The sequence below is a fragment of the Mesoplodon densirostris genome, chromosome 8, assembly GCF_025265405.1.
Source record: "Mesoplodon densirostris isolate mMesDen1 chromosome 8, mMesDen1 primary haplotype, whole genome shotgun sequence".
NCBI classification, from domain to species: domain Eukaryota; kingdom Metazoa; phylum Chordata; class Mammalia; order Artiodactyla; family Ziphiidae; genus Mesoplodon; species Mesoplodon densirostris.
In genome coordinates this window covers 103,726,094-103,747,053 of record NC_082668.1, presented here as the reverse complement: position 1 = coordinate 103,747,053, position 20,960 = coordinate 103,726,094, and the positions used below count along the sequence as shown (strand labels likewise).

Here is a 20,960-nt window from a genome sequence, read left to right as displayed (position 1 = left end):
AATAATACTATATTGCATACTTGAAAGTTGCTAAGAGAGTAGATCTTAAAAGTTCTCATCATAAGAACAGTAATTTGTAACTATGTAAGGTGACAGACATTAACTAGACTTATCTGATAATTCTGCAACGTATACATAAATCAAATCATTATGTTGTACACCTGAAACTAATAAAATGCTATAAGTCAATGATACCTCAACTTTTTCAGAGTTCAGGAAAAAAAAAACTGAATGAATAAGTGAAAACCATGCTGTACACAGTTTAACCTCTCCCTAATGACTATTAGAAGGCACTTGAAGATCCTGTTCCACCTCAGTGTCACATTAATAGGACACTAATGATATTATATATACTGTGAGCCAAATCTGTATTACCTAACCATAACTTGCATTTTTTAAGCCTTGGTCCACTGTGAAAACAATACATGGTAATGACAGATATCTGTGAAAAGAGGAGAAAGTAAAGAGAAGAGGGAGCAAGTAAATATAGTCAGGGCCTCCCCAGTGGCGCAGTGGTTGAGAGTCCGCCTGCCGATGCAGGGGACACGGGTTCCTGCCCCGGTCCGGGAGGATCCCACATGCCGCGGAGCGGCTGGGCCCGTGAGCCATGGCCGCTGAGCCTGCACGTCCAGAGCCTGTGCTCCGCAACGGGAGAGGCCACAACAGTGAGAGGCCTGCGTACCGCAAAAAAAAAAAGAAAAAAAAATATATATATATGTATAGTCAGCCCTCCATATCCACAGGTTCTACATCTGCAGATTCAACCAACTGTGGATGGGAATAAACCTTTTTTAATTCCAGAAAGTTTCAAAAAACCTGAATTTGCCACACACCAGTAACTATTTGCATAGCATTTTTCTTGCATTTATAACTATTCACATAGCATTTACATTGTATTAGTTATAAGTAATCTAGAGATGATTTAAAATATAGGAGAGGGTATGTGTAGGTTATATGCAAATACTATAATACCTTTTTATATTAGGGACCCCCACCTCCTCCAGGGGTCCTGGAACCAATCCCCCATAGGGAGGAACAACTATACGGCACCACTGTTACTTGTTAACTGTACGTGAAATCATGGATTATACCTAAATTTTTACTCTTTTTTCCCCCCTTAATAATTACAGCTTAAGAGTTTTGCATGTTACAAAACTATCTGCAAGTGTTTTTAACAACTTCCTAAATGTTCCATTAAATATAACATGACTGGGCTTCCCTGGTGGTGCAGTGGTTGGGAGTCCGCCTGCCGATGCAGGGTACACGGGTTCGTGCCCCGGTCTGGGAGGATCCCACATGCCGCGGTGCAGCTGGGCCCATGAGCAATGGCCGCTGAGCCTGTGCATCCGGAGCCTGTGCTCCTCAACGGGAGGGGCCGCAACGGTGAGAGGCCCACGTACCGCAAAAAAAAATAAAATAAAATAAAATAAAATAATATATATATAACATGATTTACTTAAGATAGTAAAAATGTAGAAAGACCAAGCTGGTTTCTTGGGTACCAGTTTCTTAAGCAGTCCAAATCTAAGCTTAGAAGAGAAGTTTAGCATTAAGCACCTTTACCTTCATGGATAAGTTCCAGCTTGCTCTTGCCAAGAGAAATTTAGTTAACAACTTTTAGTTAACTAAAAGTTAACTAAACTTTAACTTTAGTTAACTAAAACTTTAACCAAACTTGAGTTACAGAAGGCATAATTAGTTTGAAGAATTCAGCCTTACATATCAAAATAGATTTTGATATATAAATGAGTTTTGTGAGGTGACGGCTGCCTCTCTATTCCTGTAACCATTTCACCTGGACTGTCTAATCAGTCCTATGAATATATAACTAAACGTGGTTTTTTTGAAAACCAAATAGCTGCCTCAGGACAATTAAGCACATGTTATTTATGGAGGAAAAAATATTAAATTTTGAATAGAGCATGTAGGCTCCCTAGTCAATGACTTTAACTTAAATTGTATGTTTGTAAAGCGTTCATTGTCCTACATCAGACTCATATTAAATAATTCCATTCACTTATGGAGGAGAGGATGTAGAAGAGGTAGAATCTGGGCACTAGTTCATGTGCCTATGAGTCAGTCAGTAAAGATGGAAATAATGTCCAAGGTGGAGTTAGTTATTTCGAAATATGATAAAAATGATCACTGAGGTAAAAATTCTATTAACTGGAAGATCACAGGATATAGCCATCATATTTTTCAGGACAGGTAGTTTTTCATGTGAGGCAAAAAGTAAAAATTATACTGTATGGTAATTGCAATAAGGTTCTAAAGAAAGAAAAAACTGCAGAGAAATCTATGCAATATATAATTTGTCCAGATTGGTTTTCATTTGGGCAAAGAAGTTCTGAAAAATCTGCAAACAGTTTACTCATCAATTGAAAGTCCTCCAAAAACAGAACTATTGGGAAACCGTGGTATGTGGGGATGGAAAAGAAAAGCTCCCTTAGTTTTTTGGAGAGAATAACTTTAAAAATACTTAAACAGCCAAGTTTACTCGGTTCAGTTAAGATTAAAACTTGTTGATTATAACACTGCTGTTACATCTGAAACAAACTTATGTAATATTCTGGGCAGAAAAAAATTTTATATATATATATATATATATATATATATATACACAATATAATACATATAATATAAACATGATTTACTTAAATGTCCCACTGTTGGACATTTGAATTGTTTTTAAGATATATCCTACTAAAATATGATACAAATGAACATATCTACGAAACAGAAACAGACTCAAAGACACAGAAAACAGACTTGTGGTTGCCAGCAGGGAGGAGGTGGGGGAGGGAAAGATTGGGAGTTTGGGATTAGCAGATGCAAACTAGTATGTGTAGGACGGATAAACAACAACGCCCTATTGTATAACACTGGGAACTATATTCAATATCCTGTAATAAACCATAACGAAAGAGAATATATATACACATATGCATGTATAACTGAGTCACTTTGCTGTACAGAAGAAATTAACACAACACTGTAAATCAACTATACTTCAATAAAATTAAAAAATAAAATACATCCTACTAAAATTCAAATCACACTGATCATCTTTGTACATAAAGCTTTTTCTGTAGAACCACTTATTTCCATCACAAGCAAGAGGAACTACTGAAATCACTTTTTTTGATACTTTAGGTTTTAAAAAGAAAAATCACTTTTTCTTGGTTGTTTTTTAGTTTTCCTGATTAATAAGTGGAATACTTTTCCAGTTTTCAATTTTATTAACCAGTTTTACTCCCACCAGTGTAAAACTCCCAGTTTTAAAACCAGTGTAAAACTCCCAGTTTTTGTTTTTTTTAAATTTATTTTATTATTTAGTCATTTATTTTTGGCTGTGTTGGGTCTTCACTGCTGCATGTGGGCTTTCTCTAGTTGCGGCGAGTGGGGGTTAACTCTTTCTTGCGGTGCGTGGGCTTCTCATTGTGGTGGCTTCTCTTGTTGTGGAGCACAGGCTCTAGGCACGCAGGCTGCAGGAGTTGTGGCACGTGAGCTCAGTAGTTGTGGCTCGCAGGCTCCAGAGCTCATGCTCAGTAGTTGTGGCGCATGGGCTTAGTTGCTCCATGGCATGTGGGATGTTCCTGGACCAGGGCTTGAACCCGTGTCCCCTGCATTGGCAGGCAGACTCCCAACCACTGTGCCACCAGGGAAGCCTAAACTCCCAGTTTTTAAAACCAGTGTAGAACTCCCAGTTTTACACTGTCCTTTCATGTCTTTCGAATACCGTTTTGGGGAATCTACATTTAGGTCTTTGTCGTTTGTCTCCTACATGATTAGGTTCAGGGAAAAAACTTTCAGTACGCATTTTAGTTGTTTGGATTCTGAACTTAAAAGGCATACTTTTTATACCTCTGGAATTTTTATTGTTTCCCTGTGCTCAAACTAGAGTGGATTCTCATTATTCAAAGATTCAGCATTTGCAAATTTGCCTAATAGTTAACTTTTTCTGTAGCCCCAAAATCAACATTTGTAGTCTTTGGCGGTCATTTGTACGTCATATGCAGAGTTGAATCACCCAGAACTCAAGTTCCCAACTGAGGTATACCCTCCCCGTCCCCAAGTGTTGTGCTCCAGTGCTGTCTAGTGTGCCTGAGTGCAAGAAAGCTGTGATGTGCCTTATGGATTAAATGCAGTTAGATACTAAAGCTGTAAACAACCAATGTTGTTCGCCATGAGAACAATGTTAATGGATCAGCAATATACATTAACTAAGGCATCTTTAAACAGAAACACAAGGCTTCTTCCCCGCTGGCTCAGCGGTTAAGAATCCGCCTGCCTATGCAGGGGAATGGGTTCGAGCCCTGCTCCGGGAAGATCCCACATGCTGCGGAGCAACTAGGCCTGTGCACCACAACTACTAAGCCTGTGCTCTAGAGCCCGTGAGCCACAACTACTTAAGCCATGTGCCACAACTACTGACGCCTACGCACCTAGAGCCCGTGCTCTGCAACAAGAGAAGCCACCGCAATGAGAAGCCTGTGCACCGCAAGGAAGAGTAGCTCCTGCTCGCCACAACTTGAGAAAGCCTAGGCGCAGCAACGAAGACCCAACATAGCCAAAAATAAATTAATCTTAAAAAAAAAAAGTAACTATCCTTAAAAAAAATAAAATAAACACATAAAATAAGGTTATGTTTTGGCTGACTGACTCAAATACTGTCACAGAGGCTCACAGGAATCTAAAATTTCCTACGAGCAACGGTTCAGTATTTGCTAGTTCAGTGTTTGTGGCGACTTTATAGAGCATAACTACCATGAATAACAAGAATCAACTGGAGTTGGCAGCACTTACTATGTGCCACGCAGGATCTTAGTTTCCCAACCAGGAACTGAACCCAGGCCCTCGGCAGTGGAAGCACAGACTCCTAACCACTGGACAGCAGGGAATTCCTTCTCATTCTCTCCTTTTAAGTCTCCTTCAACTGAAGAACTCCTTCTTCAAGCTACATCTTAAAAGTAAGTTCGGGCTTCCCTGGTGGCACAGTGGTTAAGAGTCCGCCTGCCGATGCAGGGGACACAGGTTCGTGCCCCAGTCCGGGAAGATCCCGCATGCTGTGGAGTGGCTGGGCCCCTGAGCCATGGCCACTGAGCCTGCGCGTCCAGAGCCTGTGCTCCGCAACGGGAGAGGCCACAACAGTGAGAGGCCCTTGTACCCCCCAAAAAAAGAAAAAAAAAAGTAAGTTCAAGATAGACTGCAAAGTTGCACCACTCTAATACTATTCACAACTCCTCCACAGAACCCCTAAGCCTTGGGGGAAGGGGATACTGAATCATTAGAGTGCAAAGAACAACAAACTATGGAAGCTAGGACTCTATTTAAGGCTCTCCTATCCTGGATAAATTTTTGACACCTCTGGGTCTTTGTTTCCTAGATCTCTAAAATGAAGGAACTGGATTAAGAACCATTAATAGCACTCAATACTTAAAATGTGTAAAGCACAGAGTGATTATGACTTATAATCTTATATTTGATATTCAAGGAAACTTCTGCAATTTTTAAACCATGTTACAACTAGCTGTGATTTCCAGAAATACCTTTATATGTTTATAAATTTCAGAGAACCATTCTATGATTTAATAGTGATCTACGTGGGCAACTAAAAAATCCTGTCTTGCAACAAAGTCTTTCAGTTCCGTTCACAAGCGTAACAGGCAACCAGAGAGGAATGACTAAATTACTTCTGCGTATCTGCATCACAAAATTTTATATAATTAAAAATGTTTGAAATATTTTTAACAAATTGCACATGATCTAATACTAAGTGGAAAAATCAGATTATGAAACAATTACCATTATTTTAAAAGAACTATACACTTTTGCTCAAAAGCCAGAAAATGGGAAGGAACACATAACGAAGGTAATAAGAGCACGGACTTATGGTAATATTTTGTTGACTTTTTTTTTTTTAATTTATTTATTTTTGGCTGCGTTGGGTCTTACTTGCTGCGCGTGGGCTTTCTCTAGTTGCAGTGAGCAAGGGCTATGCTTCGTTGCGGTGCACGGGCTTCTCATTGCAGTGGCTTCTCTTGTTGCGGAGCACTGGCTCTAGGCACACAGGCTTCAGTAGTTGTGGCACAAGGGCTCAGTACTTGTGGCTCGCAGGCTCTAGAGCACAAGGCTCAGCAGTTGTGGCGCACGGGCTCAGCGGCTCCGCGGCATGTGGGGTCTTCCCGGACCAGGGATTGAACCCGTGTCCCCTGCACTAGCAGGCGAATTCTTAAACACTGTGCCACCACAGAAGTCCCTTGTTGTCTTCTTTACACCGTGGGTTTTTCCAAGTTGTCCACAAGAGACAAGACGGTCTGTATAAGGAGCTAGGAGTAGTGTTTTTCTGTTTTTTGTTTTAAATGCTATTCTGAAATCTCTAAGTTTGCCAAACACTCTCACAACCTTTGTTGGCGTAATCCTAATACCAGTGTTCTTAATTACTTTTGTAAATTTATGCTTATTTATTATACTCAATTTATTCAGCAGTCTGCACTTCTAAAGTATATTATGCATAATCATGGAAAAGCATGTATCATACTGGTAAAAACCATGTAACTGCCTTTCTGTCTAAACTATAGATTTCTTGTAGGCAAGGACTGAATGTTTTTAATCTCTATATTCTCAGTGCCTTGCATACAGCCTAGCACACATGAAAATGGTAATAAATATATGTTAAAATATATGCTAACAGAAAATCATCATTGGAACCCCCATTAATAGTTGCTACAGACAGGGTCTAGCAATGGATGCTAAAAATCTGAGAACGAACAGTATATTTACACAGTTTCCAAGATACTTATTAACTACAAAAGAAAAAATATTAACTATACAGTGGAGAAGTACAGCAAACATAGTATTTGCTCATAGAACAATTTTTGTGTTTCTGTATTACAGGTAATGAGCTAAGAGAATTTTCATCAAATTAAAAGGGTCTGTTTAAAATGATCTAATTTAAAATACAGAATGTGTAGCATACACAGAATAACACACAAAGATAAAGTCCATTCTCCAGAACAACTATAACAGAGGACATGTAACAGCCCTCTTAACTGTCCATCAAGAGACATGCCTTCTGTATTAGGACTCTTGGACAGAGAAAGCAAATGGTGGTTTCAACTAGTCTTAATCAGGTTGGCAGAGCACAGAGGCTTGATCTGCAACCGTGACACTGTAAGTCTTAAAAAAAAAAAAAAAAGTATATATATAAAAAGTAAAAGAGCAAAAAGACTGCTCCAGTTAAACATGTCCAAGGAGACAACCAAATGATTGTCTGGTTTGGGGAAAAAAACAGCTATTAAAGACTATTTGAATGTGGACCATATATTACATAGTATTAGGAAATTATGGCTAATTTTCTTAGATGTGTTACTGCATGTTGATACTGCATGCTTAAGCGTCTTTTGTCATGTGTGCAATTACTCTCAAATGGTTAAAAGGTATGTATGTCTGTATGTACATAGAGACAGATTGTTACTGGTTGAATTACATCCCCTCAGAATTCACATGGTAAAGTCTCACAACCACCACCACCCAGTACCTTACTGGGAAACAGGGTTGTTGCAGATATCATTAGTTAAGATGAAGTCATACTGGAGTAGGGTGGGCCAGTAATTCAATGTGATTGGTGTCTTTATAAAAAGGGGAAATTTGGACACATGTAAAGATTGGAGTTATGCTGGCACAGGCCAAGGAACTACCAAAATCCAGGTAAGGTCTGGAACAGATCTGTCCCTAGCACCTTCAGAGGGACCATGGCCCTGCTGACCCCTTGATCTCAGACACCTAACCTCTAGAACTGTAAGACAATAAATAAATGTCTATGGTTTAAGCCACTCAGTCTGTGGTATTTTGATATATCAGCCCTAGCAAGAAAATACAGCAGAACTATAACAAATATTGAATTTAGGAGGCAAATATATGGTATTAACTTCTTTCTTCAACTTTGGATATATCTAAAATGCTTAATACTGTAGGGTAATACCTTAGAACTGTGTGAATATTCTGTTCTCTAGTAACCATTCATTTAACAGGCACTGATGAAACTTATCTGACTAAAAGGAGCTTTGTTTGTTTATCAACATCCACAAAATAACTTGCTGGGATTCTGATTGGGAGCATGTTGAATCTATAGATCAAGCTGGGAAGACCTGACATCTTGACAATATTGAATCTTCCTATATCCACGTACTTTACATATTTTGCTGTGAGAGAGAATGCCGTGGGAAGAAACAAGAACTAGTGGGGGAGCACTGGCGTGAAACAAAAGTGTCAGATTAACTAGCTTATAAGGGTCACAAGAGAAAGTCTACACCAAGTGGCGAAGGGGAAGAGGAGCAATTCCAGGCAGAGGAAGCAGTAAGTGAGGTAACAGAGAACGACTTTGGGGGTTTTTGTCTTGAGACATAATTGACAGATTGGGTTGGCCAAAAAGTTCGTTCAGGGTTTTCCGTAACATCTTATGGGAAAACCTGAACGAACTTTTTTGGCCAACCCCACAACATTTCATTAGTTTTATTAGGTGTACTCAAGCTTTTAAAAAATGGTTCAAGGACAGGGTAGTGGGGAGAGGGAGTAGCAGAGGAAGAAGCTGAAAACCTGAGTTCATATAGTGGGACTAGATTCTGAAATGTCCGTTATGCTCATCTAGACACAAGAGTTTATATGTAACAAATAAAGCAGGAAGCCTTAACTGGAGTCTATGGATACATAAATGGGCAAAAGGATTTAAATTACCTCTCCACCTCACAGTTCCATGCCGAAGTCTAATATGGATATTCACATTTTTTATAATGGGAAGTATAAAACTTTCATAAGATTCCTATGGGGTCCAAAAAGGACAGAAACCACTATTATAGGCAATGGTGAATCATCCCAGGAATATATATCACATGAAAATTATCAAAAAGGGACAAATTAGTGATTTTAAATTTTCGTTGCTACTCATGCTACAGAATGACTCATTTACTGAGAAGCAACGAAACTCAAGAAGGCAAAAACTATGATAAGGCTTCCCTGGTGGCACAGTGGTCAGGAATCCTCCTGCCAATGCAGGGGATGCAGGTTCGAGCCCTGGAGAATCCCACATGCCGCGGAGCAGCTAGGCCCATGTGCTGCAGCTGCTGAGCCTGCGCTCTAGAGCCAGCGAGGCACGGCTGCTGAGCCCGCATGCCACAACTACTGAGCCCGCGTGCCACAGCTGCTGAAGTTCGCGTGCCTGGAGCTCATGCTCTGCAACAGTAAAGGCCACCGCAATGAGAGGCCCATGCGCCACGGCGAGGAGTGGCCCCTGGTCACCGCGGCTGGAGAGGGCCCGCGATCAGCAGTGAAGACCCAATACAACCAAAAATAAATAAATTTATAAAAAAACCAAAAAAACCCTATGATAATGCAAGTGGTGGTTTGGTGTGAGAGAAACCACCATATTCACACACTGATACTGCACCTACTTTGACCAAGCAATCCCACTTCCATGAATTTATCCCTACACGTGTGCTCACACATGCACAAACACATATGCATAAGATTATTCAATGGAGCACTGTTTTTAATAACAAAAGACTGGAAACCACCCATGTCTATTAAGTAGAGGACTAGTTAATCATGGAATACCCATACTATATATATAAACTTTTAAACAGTTTGGCAGTTTCTTTTTTTTTTTAATGTTGCGTATTTTATTTATTTTTTATTTATTTGTTTTGGCTGCACTAGGTCTTCGTTGCTGCGCGGGGGCTTTCTCTAGTTGTGGTGAGCGGGGGCACTCTTCCTTGCGGTGTGCAGGCTTCTCATTACGCTGGCTTCTCTCATTGCAGAGCATGGGCTCTAGGCACGTGGGCTTCAGTAACTGTGGCACTCAGGCTCAGTAGTTGTGACTCGCAGGCTCTACAGCACAGGCTCAGCAGTTGTGGTGCATGGGCTTAGGTGCTCCGCAGCATGTGGGATCTTCCCAGACCAGGGATCAAACCCGTGTCCCCTGCATTGGCAGGCGGATTCCTAACCACTGCGCCACCAGGGAAGTCCCCCCATACAATATATATTATGCAACTACTGATATTATCAAGAAGGTAGTTCTATTTAGGATCTCCAAGATATACCGTTAAGTGAAAAAAAGTACAAAACAGTGTATAGACTACAACTGTGTAAGTGAAAAGCAACAAAAAAGGGACACATACACATCTGTAGTAAATACATTTGCTATATAGAACCCAAAACATCTCTGGAAGAATTTACAACGAACTGATAACTACAGCTACCAGATAGATGAAAAAGGATTAGAGAATAGCCATAGGGAAGAGATAGATCACTGTATATCCCCTTGTACTTTGTACTTCTTTTTTTCTTTTTTGGTAATTCATTTATAAATGAATGAATAAATGCATAAAAATAAAATAACTTATATAAGTAATGCTACTAAGTAGTGCTATGAACACAGGCACAGAAATAGAAATGACTACTCTGGGCACAAAACTGCTGTAAGAAACATAACTGAAAATAAGCATCGTGGGTAGAAAATGCGGGTGAAAAAAATCTCCCTCATACTATCAACTATAATTTGAGTACATAAAACACATGAGAGAGGCACCTTGCTACACACTTGGGATATGGTGTGTGTGGATAAAATCTACCAAGAGGGAATTCCCTGGTGATCCAGTGGTTAGGACTCCACACTTCCCCTGCAGGGGGTCAGGGATTCGATCCCTGGTCAGGGAACTAAGATCTCACAAGCCTTGCGGCGCGACCTAATTGACTAATTTCTTAAAAGTCTACCAAGAAATATTCTGCCAAATCCTATGATTATCTGGCAGAGTTAAAGGCTGAAATCATTAGGTTACTAAAATAGAAACATACCAAAGTCCCAGTTTGATAGTCAATTTTGAACAAAGCTAGATATGTCAAGTTCAGGGCCACAGAATAATGTCACCACTTACTAACTGATGGAAGATTTTCCTATTTCAGACTTTTCTGGCTATGTAAACTTATAATTTTAGCTCTCTCCCAAAGACGATGAACCAAAAAAACTCTCCCAAGTTACACTATGAAATGTTCAGGGGTTTGTTTTTTGTTTGGTGTTTTTGTAAAGGTGGAGAAAAGAACACTAAACTGGTACTCAGGTGACCTGGATTCTTCCACTAACTGTGTGATTACGAACAAATTTAATCTCCTCAATCCTGTTTCTTTAAGGGTGTAGATCTGATGACTTACAGAAGTAAAATAATTCTAAAATTTCAAGATTACACAGGGAGTAAGCAACGATTTTCCAGTTTCTTTCAGCTCATTTTTAAACTTGGCTTAACAACTAAATTGTATGTAAAAGCATTTAACAAAATACATAATCATTACCAAAGGAAGAACTCTAAAGAGATAGTCTTGAATATTTCAAATTTGTCAACAGCAAGATGAAACTGACAAACTTAAGGCTCTGAGTGCCTCTTGATTTCGGAACAGTGGTTCTCAGTTTCTGGTTTTATTACCCACACTGGCCTAAAAGCCTAACTAGTCCCTCAGTCTTTGGCATTTGTGTCTTTACCCTATGACACATACTGTCTTAGTTTGGTATTTCCCTCCAAACAAGTCAGTCTGGATTTCAAAAGTACAGTGATTACTAAAGATATAATCAGTGAGACTTAACCAAATACCTAAAAGTGAAGTTAAAAAAATTTAACCAATGAAACATATATCTATTATTTTTTTTAAACAAAGGATTTTTTTAACATTTTAAAAATTTATTTATTTTATTTTTTGGCTGCGCCATGTGTTAGTTGTGGCACGCAAGATCTTTGTTGAGGCATGCGTGATCTTTCGTTGCTGCGTGCAGGCTTTCTCTACTTGTGGCGAGTGGGGGTTACTCTTCGTTGTGGTGCATGGGCTTCTCATTGCAGTGGCTTCTCTTGTTGCAGAGCATGGGCTCTAGGCGCGTGGGCTTCAGTAGTTGTGGCGCACGAGCTCAGTTGCTCTGCCGCATGTGGGATCTTCCCAGACCAAGGATTGAACCCGTGTCCCCTACACTGGCAGGCGGATTCTTAACCACTGCGCCACCAGGGAAGTCCCCTGGAATGATTTCTTGGATATACTGTTACGAAAAAACAAGGGTCCCACACACATAAATGGGACTGTATCAATCTTAAAAACTTTCGTGCAGTAAAGGACACAATCAAAAGAGTGAAAAGGCAACCTACAGAATGGGAGAAAATATTTGCAAATCTGATAAGGATTTATCAGATTTATCAGATTTTATCAGAATATATAAAGAACTCCTACAACTCAGCAACAACAAAAAAATCCAGTAACTCACTTAAAATCTGGGCAAAGGGCTTGAAGAGACATTTCTCCAAAGACGATATACAAATGGCCAACAAGCATATGAAAAAGATGTTCAACATCATTAATCATCAGAGAAATGCAAATTGAAACCACAATAAAGTACTGTAACTTTTGAACACAGTTCTCTGTTCATTTTTAGTAGAATACATTCTAAGGAAAAAAAGGACGGAAAAGAAATCAACTGCACTCAGCAGGATGTAAACTGAATCTACTTTCTTTGTAGCAAATCCCAATAATAACGTTATAATATAAACTGATGATTTTTGAAAACGTTTCCTAGCTCTGTCCACTGAAAGGAGCCTAGAAGCAAAGACACTCTAGTAACAGCACATATACTACCTAGCACTCAAATTTTAATTTATAAATATCATTTTCCATCAAAAGAAAGCGGGGCTTTCTGGAGAAATAGAAAAATATAAAAAACAAGAAGAAAGGGGAAAAAAAGAAAGACCTGGGTTATTGTTTTGCAAAAACCAAGAAAGCCCTCAGAGATTAATCAGGCTCAGTCAAAAAGGACATAAGAGGGAATTCCCTGGCGGTCCAATGTTTAGGACTCTGCACTTCTACTGCAGGGGCCATGGGTTTGTTCCATGGTAAGGGAACTAAGATCCTTGGAAGCCGCATGGCACAGCCAAAAGAAAAAAAAAAAAAAAAAAAAGTGACACAGAACCAGCTCGAAGAGGGACTCACACTGGCCAAATCTGGAACAACTTAAGCATCAAAAACAATAAGAGGGGCTTCCCCCGTGGCCCAGTGATTAAGAATCCGCCAGCCGGGCCTCCCTGGTGGCGCAGTGGTTAAGAGTCCGCCTGCCGATGCAGGGGATACGGGTTCGTGCCCCGGTCTGGGAGGATCCCATATGCCGCGGAGCGGCTGGGCCCGTGAGCCATGGCCGCTGGGCCTGCGCATCCGGAGCCTGTGCTCCGCAACGGGAGAGGCCACAACAGTGAGAGGCCCGCATACAGCAAAAAGAAAAACAAACAAAAAAACAAGAATCCGCCAGCCAACGCAGGGGACACGAGTTCCAGCCCTGGTCCAGGTAGATCCCACATGCCGCGGAGCAACTGAGCCCATGTGCCACAACTACGGAGCCTGAACTCTAGAGCCCAAGAGCCACAACTACTGAGCCCATGTGCCACAACTACCGAAGCCCGGGCACCTAGAACCGGTGCTCCGCAACAAGAGAAGTCCCCACAATGAGAAGCCCGTGCACTGCAACGAAGAGTAGCCCTGGCTCGCCACAACCAGAGAAAGCCCGTGCAGCAACAAAGACCCAACACAGACAAAATTAAATAAATAAAATAATTTTTTTTAAACAGTAACAACTACAACATACCAAAAAACTGTATTAGTAATTCTCCAAAAACGAAAACAAAACTAATAGACTATACTCTAAAAAAAAGTCATTAAAGAAAAAAAGACCACAGAACTGGTCTTCATTAAAAACTAAAGAAATATGGGCTTCCCTGGTGGCACAGTGGTTGGGAGTCTGCCTGCCGATGCAGGGGGCGCGGGTTTGTGCCCCGGTCTGGGAGGATACCACATGCCGCGGAGCGGCTGGGCCCGTGAGCCATGGCCACTGGGCCTGCGCGTCCGGAGCCTGTGCTCTGCAATGGGAGAGGCCACAACAGTGAGAGGCCCGCGTACCGCAAAAAAAAAAAAAAAAAAAACTAAAGAAATATGACAATCAAACACAATGTTCAATTTTAGGTTGGACCCTAAATGACAGAGGGGGAAAAACTCTGTAAGGGATGTTATTGAGACAACTAGAGAAACTGGAATATGAAATTTGAATATCAAATATTGTATCAATGTTAAATGTGTAGAATTTGTTAATACTGTGGGTATTTAAGAGAATGGTGTTCTTAGGGGAAAGATGCATGGTGTCTGTGAAGGACTCCAGATGGTTCGAAAAAATACATGGGCTGGCGGGAATTCCCAGGGAGCCCAGTGGTTAGGGAGCCCAGTGGTTAGGACTAGGTGCTTTCACTGCCGTGGCCTGGGTTCAATCCCTGGTTGGGGAACTAAGATCCCGCAAGCTGCTCAGCACGGCCAAAAAAACCCAAAAACATGGGATGGGGAGAAGGAAGGGATGGAGGGAAGGAGGGATAAAGCAAATGTGACAAAAAGTTAACAACTGGTGAACAGGGATGAAAAAGTATATGAGAGTTCTTTGTACTAGTATTCCAACTCTTCTATAAGTTCGTATTTATTTCAAAATTTAAAAGTTTAAGCAGAGGGACTTCCCTGGTGGCGCAGTGGATACGACTCCGCGCTCCCAATGCAGGGGGCCCGGGTTCAATCCCTGGTCAGGGAACTAGATCCCACATGCATGCCACAACTAAGAGTTCGCGTGCGGCTACTAAGGAGCCCACGTGCTGCAATTAAGGAGTTGGTGAGCGGCAACTAAGATGCCCTCCTGCCGCAACTAAGACCCAGTGCAACCAAATAAATAATAAAAATTTTTTTTGTAAGTTTAAAACATGAAAGAGGGGGAAGCTCTTTTTTTTTTTTTTAAAGAAAACAGCTAATAAATGTAAAGAAATAAGAGCCATGAGGAGAATTTTTGGAGAAAGTTCACTCATTTAATTTTTATAACCCCCAATTAAATAAATGACTAGGCCAACAATCATCAACCACCAGATGACGGGAAAAATGTACCTTTTCAACGAAGAAACCTGATGGACACCACACTAACCAAGTAAACTTAGCATAGTAAACAATGGGGCAAACTAACATCTGGTAATCCTCACCACCTTATTGATCACTAGAAACAGGAGAACCAGACTTTCTGTCCTTCCTGATGTAATACAATGTAAATTACATATCACCATCTATGAAGTATTTTTGCCAAAAATATCTGACCCAAATTTAATCAAACCTCTCTAGATCTAACGTCCAAGTTATAGGAAATTTTAAAAATAGAGAAATAAGTTAAATGCCATTTTAATCATTTAATCAGAAAATCCCAAATGTGGAACATTCTTTAAAAAGTCCATGCCAGAGACTTAATGCTAACTGTCTTAAGCATAATAATGGTTACTGTTTTTATACAGTCTTAGCGGGAGGCTAGTTTGCAATAAAAATACATAAAGTGTAGAAAAATGGCATTATTTTAAAGAGATCCATCCTGAGGTATTCAGGGGACAAACAGCATGATATCTACGTTTAATTTCAATTGGTTGTTGAGGGGACAGGTATACTGAGAACTAAAGCAAAATGATTAAATGTTAGTAACAGATAAATCTAAATGAAAGGCAACAGATGTTCACTGTGTTACTCTTTCAACTTTTCTGGATGTTTTCAGTTTCTCCTAACATAAAAAGATAGGAAAAACGTTACCAGATTATCCCACATACTAATAAAGGGAAATTGCTCCTTAAAAGTATCTTACTAAGTGGGACAGTAAACAGAGCAAGTGCCTATAACAAAGTCAGCCTTCAAGCACAGTTAGGCATTTGTCAACCCACCCAAGATTCTGTTCAAAACCGTTAAGGCATAGTGCCCAGTAGTATGAAGGCAGTCACACAGACCTTAGATTAACCGGAAAGACAGCTGTAAATAAATAAATACTCACTGAAGAAAGACCTCATTAATGGGAAGAGATTTAGTTGGATGTTGAGGAATGGACAAGATATGCATAGTCTGAAAGAGGTCACCAGTAAGGGCCAAGGAGCAGAATAATAAACATGGTCTGTGTGAAATATGGATCCCAGCAGAGTCATGAAGAGAATTTTTGTAGAAAAATCAATCATTCCTCCATTTTTATAATGCTTAGGCTTTATGAATACAAAAAATATATATAAGGTTCTGAAGCATTTGCCTTCAAAGAGCTGACAAAGTAATGGAAAAGATACTGCTTCAATCAAAATACATTAAATAGAGATATACACAAAAATCTTTAATAACACAGGGAAAGGAGTAATCAGTTTACCAGAGGAATGAGATTATCAGTAAGTTTTCAATAAAGATATTTGAGTTCGTTTTTACACAGTGAAAATGGGGAAGGTAGGAATGGGCAAGATGGATGAAGGGGGGCCAAAAGGTGCAAACTTCCAATTCTAAAATAAGTAAGTTATAAGGATGTAACATATGACATCGTGACTACAGTTAATAACACTATACTGCATATTTAAAAGTTTCTGAGTAGATCTTAAAAGTTCTCATCACAAGAAAACAAAATTGTAACTATGTATGGTGATGGACTTATTGTGATGATCATTTTGCAATATACACTAATAGCGAATCATTATGTTGTACACCTGAAACTAATACCTCAATTTTAAAAAAAGTGACCTCATCAGTTAAAGTCACAGAAAGAAAAATGCCAAAAATTACTGAATGCTTACTATGTACTAGACACTTTCTTTTACCTTTGAAATAAGTACTATAATTAACATTTTTATATATAAGAAAACTGAAGTTCAGAGAGTGTAAATGACCAAATGGAGAAAAGCTAGTTAGTGGTGAGCCTGGCATTCAAATCTAGGTCTGTCCACTGCTAAAACCCATGGCCTTTACAATACTACCCAGCTCTGGGAATTTACAAGCACTCAAGTTATGAACATAAGGTACAATACAAACGTTATAAAGTCAGTCACTACCAGAAAATACTAAAATGTTCTAGGGCCAGAAAGGATGAGAGTAATGTAAAGATTTTCCAATACTATACATACTTAAGAGTCTCAGAAAAACTTCCACTATTCCAAAAGAAAAAGTTTCAGCACAAGAAACAGTTTCAACACAAATAAAATCCTGGAATAATGTTTGGCAGAAAACTAGGACAATCTGGAATCTTAAACAACAAATCTGGAATGCTTAAACAACTGGTAAGTTTATGACATTTAATTAAACATACTTTGATAATGAAGATTTCTAATCTGCAGGCTCTAGCTAATTAATACTACTTTATCTAAAAGTGCTTTTTTTTTTGCTAAGCAACCTCAAAAGGATTACATAAGTAGATTCCTAAGTGAAAAGCTTTCACTGATATCTTTGTCAATATATTTATTACAGTTACAAAGCTTTACTTTACCTTCCCTTCTTCTTTCTTATTCTGAAATATGAAACAGTTCGAACTTCAGCAATAATCAAATAGCACGTTTTTCCCAAAGTAGTGTGAAAAATATACGGACTTATTACTTAGCAAAGAGAGCTTTGAATAAGCACCTTAAGTGGTTACTAAAAGTATAATTAAAGCCTTAGGTCGGGGTAAAATTGTGATGGCAAAATCTGTCGTTTTAGTATTTTTCACCAACCTAAGAATGCAGGTTAAGCCATCAACTTCAGGGATAAGGATTTATTTTTTCCTAAAGCACTGTGATGTAAGGCCAACCTTCTATGAAAATTCTTCCCCCATATACACAAAGATAAAATTTTTCCCTAAACTTCAAGAAAAAAGGCCAAATACGGAACTAGACGCCTCAACACAAACTCAAACCGATACAGTATTTTGCCGCCTTCTAGGCAAGGAGACCAATTAAAAAGTGCAAAAGTATCTTATGGTTATAAAAGATAGGCGTCAAAAGCAATTAAGATGAGGAACAGAAAATTGCCATCAGGGGAAGAATGAACATGTTTCCTTTTAACTAACAGTCTCTAGAAGTTTTGTTTAAACAGATCTACCACTGCATCACGTTCACAGGCAAAAAATGCTGCGTACACTGAATCTCCAGAGTGTACTTGAAAGTCAACTCAGTGCTAACAAGAGGTATTCCTTTTAACATAGGCTTTTTGTTCACACTCGTCTTCAAAAGCTCCCGAACAGTCAATTTCATGTCATCTGTGTGGAAATTACTTCAAAACATTCTTGACAGGCTTTCTACAAATAATCCGTGCTTTTCTGACTTGATTTAAACAGGTCCAATTACGGAACTCCCTATCGACCCGCCTCCTTCTCCTTTCTCCGGAAGGACCACCAACCACTAGGGTTTACAACCAAGTAACCAGTTTTTTCCTTTCCGTAAAAAAAAAGAGAATGCCTTCTAAGAACCTAAATATCTAGTTGCCAGAAGTCTTAAAATCGGAAACGTGCAGGAGGTTCTTAAGGGACACTTGCAGGGACCATGATCTAAACCAAACAAAATACTAATGTAGCTATTCCAAAGGAGCAGGGGATTTTTGCCTGTCAAGCTGTGGACTTATCCCTGTTAAAATACCGACTTCCAGCCACGATAATAACGAGACTAAACCTTCCGCCGTTTTACAGGTTTCCCATTAACTAACTTCCCGTGACCCCTTCACCCAACCACTCAAAACCACACTCCATTCCACTCTCGGCCCAACCCCTTCCACTCCCACTCCAGTTTTAACGCGCTTCCCTCCTCCAAACTTCCCAGTTTTTTCCGTGGCCTACCCTACCTATGTCTTCTCGTCGCCACCGGTCCCCAGTCAGGGCCTTAGTCCTACCATGCCCGCCTTTCCCGGTCTGCCTCAAGCCTCTAGCCCCGTCCCCTAAGGCCCGAACCCGCCTCAAAGAGCCCTCGGGAGATCGATCCTCCCAGCTCTTCCAACCCATCCCCAGGCACCCCCCCAGGCCCCCAAAGCACGCAACGGCCGAGCTTGAAAATGGCGGAGAGTGCCGCCGCCTGCTGCAGGCGAGCGGTCCCATGCCGCCGCCGCACTCACCCTGTGGCGCTGAGCAGAGCTCCTAATGACTAGCGAGCGAAATGTTCGTCTTCACAGTCAGGAATGTCTCTCCTGCCTGGCCTCCTCCCTCCCCTCTCAATCCCACTCCTCCAAAAGAGCAGCCGCCATCTTCCCCTATGAGCCACCGAGCGCACGCCCGTGCGTCAGCACGCACCGGCGTACGCTACTACGTCACAAGCGCCGGAGCCGCCGGGCTCCCTAGGGCTCAATCTGCGCCTGTGCATAGGTGAGAGGCGGGGCCTGACCGGAACCCCACGCGGCTTAGCTGAGTGACTCCTTTGTTCCAACTGAGACGAGGTCGGCGCCGTCGCCCGAGGAGGGAGCGGGTGAGGGTGGTGCTGCCGTACTTTTTTCACATTGTGAGCTAACCTTGATGCTCTCAGAAGTACCCTGTTTTCGAAAATTTGAATGAGAAATTTGTTCGGGGGCGGTGCTGCATTTGCTAAGTCTGTTTATTCATCCGTGGAATTGGGGGTCCGGCCTGACAATAGCTTAAGAATTTGAAGGAAAGCGCCGAGCTGAGTCCAGCACACAGAGTTCGCGCGTTCCCGGTGCCTCTGAGTTATCGCCTTCCCTCACTGAGTGGAGACCAAGTTATAAAAACTGAGCCCCAGGGTACGACCACTTTGGTAAACTGTTTCCAGTACTAAAACTAAGCATACCCTCCCCTTGAGACTCAGCAGTTCCCCTCCAAGAGGACTGAGTGCATGCGTCCACCAGAGACTTGCACGGGAATGTTCATAGCAGCTTTTTTTGTAATAACCAGACACTGGTAACCCCAATGTCCATCAGCAGTTGTAAATGAATTGTGGTGTGGTCATGCAGTGGGCTACTATGTAGCGACAGGAAATTCAGGCATACCTCGGAGGTACTGCGTGTTCAGTTCCAGACCACCGTAATAAAGCCAATATTGCAGTAAAGTGAGTCACACGATTTTTTTTGATTTCTCAGTGCATATAAGTTTATGTTTGCACTGTACTTAGTCTATTAAGTGTGCAATAGCACTAAGTCTAAAAGAAATACATACCTTAATTTCAAAATGCTTTATTGCTAAAATATGCTAACCATCATCTGACAATGCAGGCTTGCCACGAACCTTCAATTTGTAGGAAAAAAATGCAATATCTGTGAAGCGCAATAAAACAAGGTATGCCTGTAATTACTGATAAATGCAACAAACTGGATGAATATCACAGATACTGTTAAATCAGGCACAAAAGAGGACATGGATGATTCCACTTATATGAAGTTCAGAACACGACTTCAAAACAGACAAGTTGTCTTCTAACTTTAGGAAAGTAATTCGGCAGTATGAATCAGGAATTTTAAAAATATTTATTACTGGGCTTCCCTGGTGGCGCAGTGGTTGAGAGTCCGCCTGCCCATGCAGGGGACACGGGTTCATGCCCCGGTCTAGGAAGATCCCATATGTCGCGGAGCGGCTGGGCCCATGAGCCATGGCCGCTGAGCCTCCGCGTCCGGAGCCTGTGCTCCGCAATGGGAGAGGCCACAACAGTGAGAGGCCTGCGTACCGCAAAAAAATAAATAAATAAATAAATTAATTAAAACTTAAATAAAATTGAAGGTTCATGGGACTTCCCTGGTGGTCCGATGGTTAAGACTCCCAGTGCGGGGGGCTTGGGTTCGATTCCTGGTCAGGGAACTAGATCCCGCAAGCTGCAGCGAAGAGTCCACATGCTGCAACTAAGACCCGGCGAAGCATGCATGCATGCATGTATAAAAGCTGCTTGCAAAGAAGGCTCAAGCACAGCCAGTTCTGTAAATGCCTCTATCCCAATTGAGACAGCTAGAAAGTTGACTGAATGGAAACTAGCCTATGTGACCAAATCTTTCTGTGTTGCTGTCTACTGAAGTTCAGTTCCTCAGTCCAGTGACACTAGCCTCAAGTGCTCCAGGGCTACCTGTGGCAGGCAGCCACCGCACTGGACAGTGCAGATACGGAATATTCCTACCTTGCAGAAAGTTCT

The 20,960-nt window shown here is 40.9% G+C and overlaps 1 protein-coding gene across 4 annotated transcripts in view; it reads right to left on the bottom strand.

Moving 5' to 3' along the window:
* The window catches only part of WDR33 (WD repeat domain 33), a 105,966-nt gene extending 86,877 nt beyond the window's left edge, over positions 1-19,089 (bottom strand). For all 4 annotated transcript variants that reach the window (XM_060106590.1, XM_060106593.1, XM_060106591.1 and 1 more), the window contains exon 1: positions 18,952-19,089. The gene's annotated coding sequence lies outside the window, so the exon portion shown is untranslated. The remainder of the gene's footprint in view (positions 1-18,951) is intronic.
* Between the last annotated feature and the right edge of the window lie 1,871 nt (positions 19,090-20,960).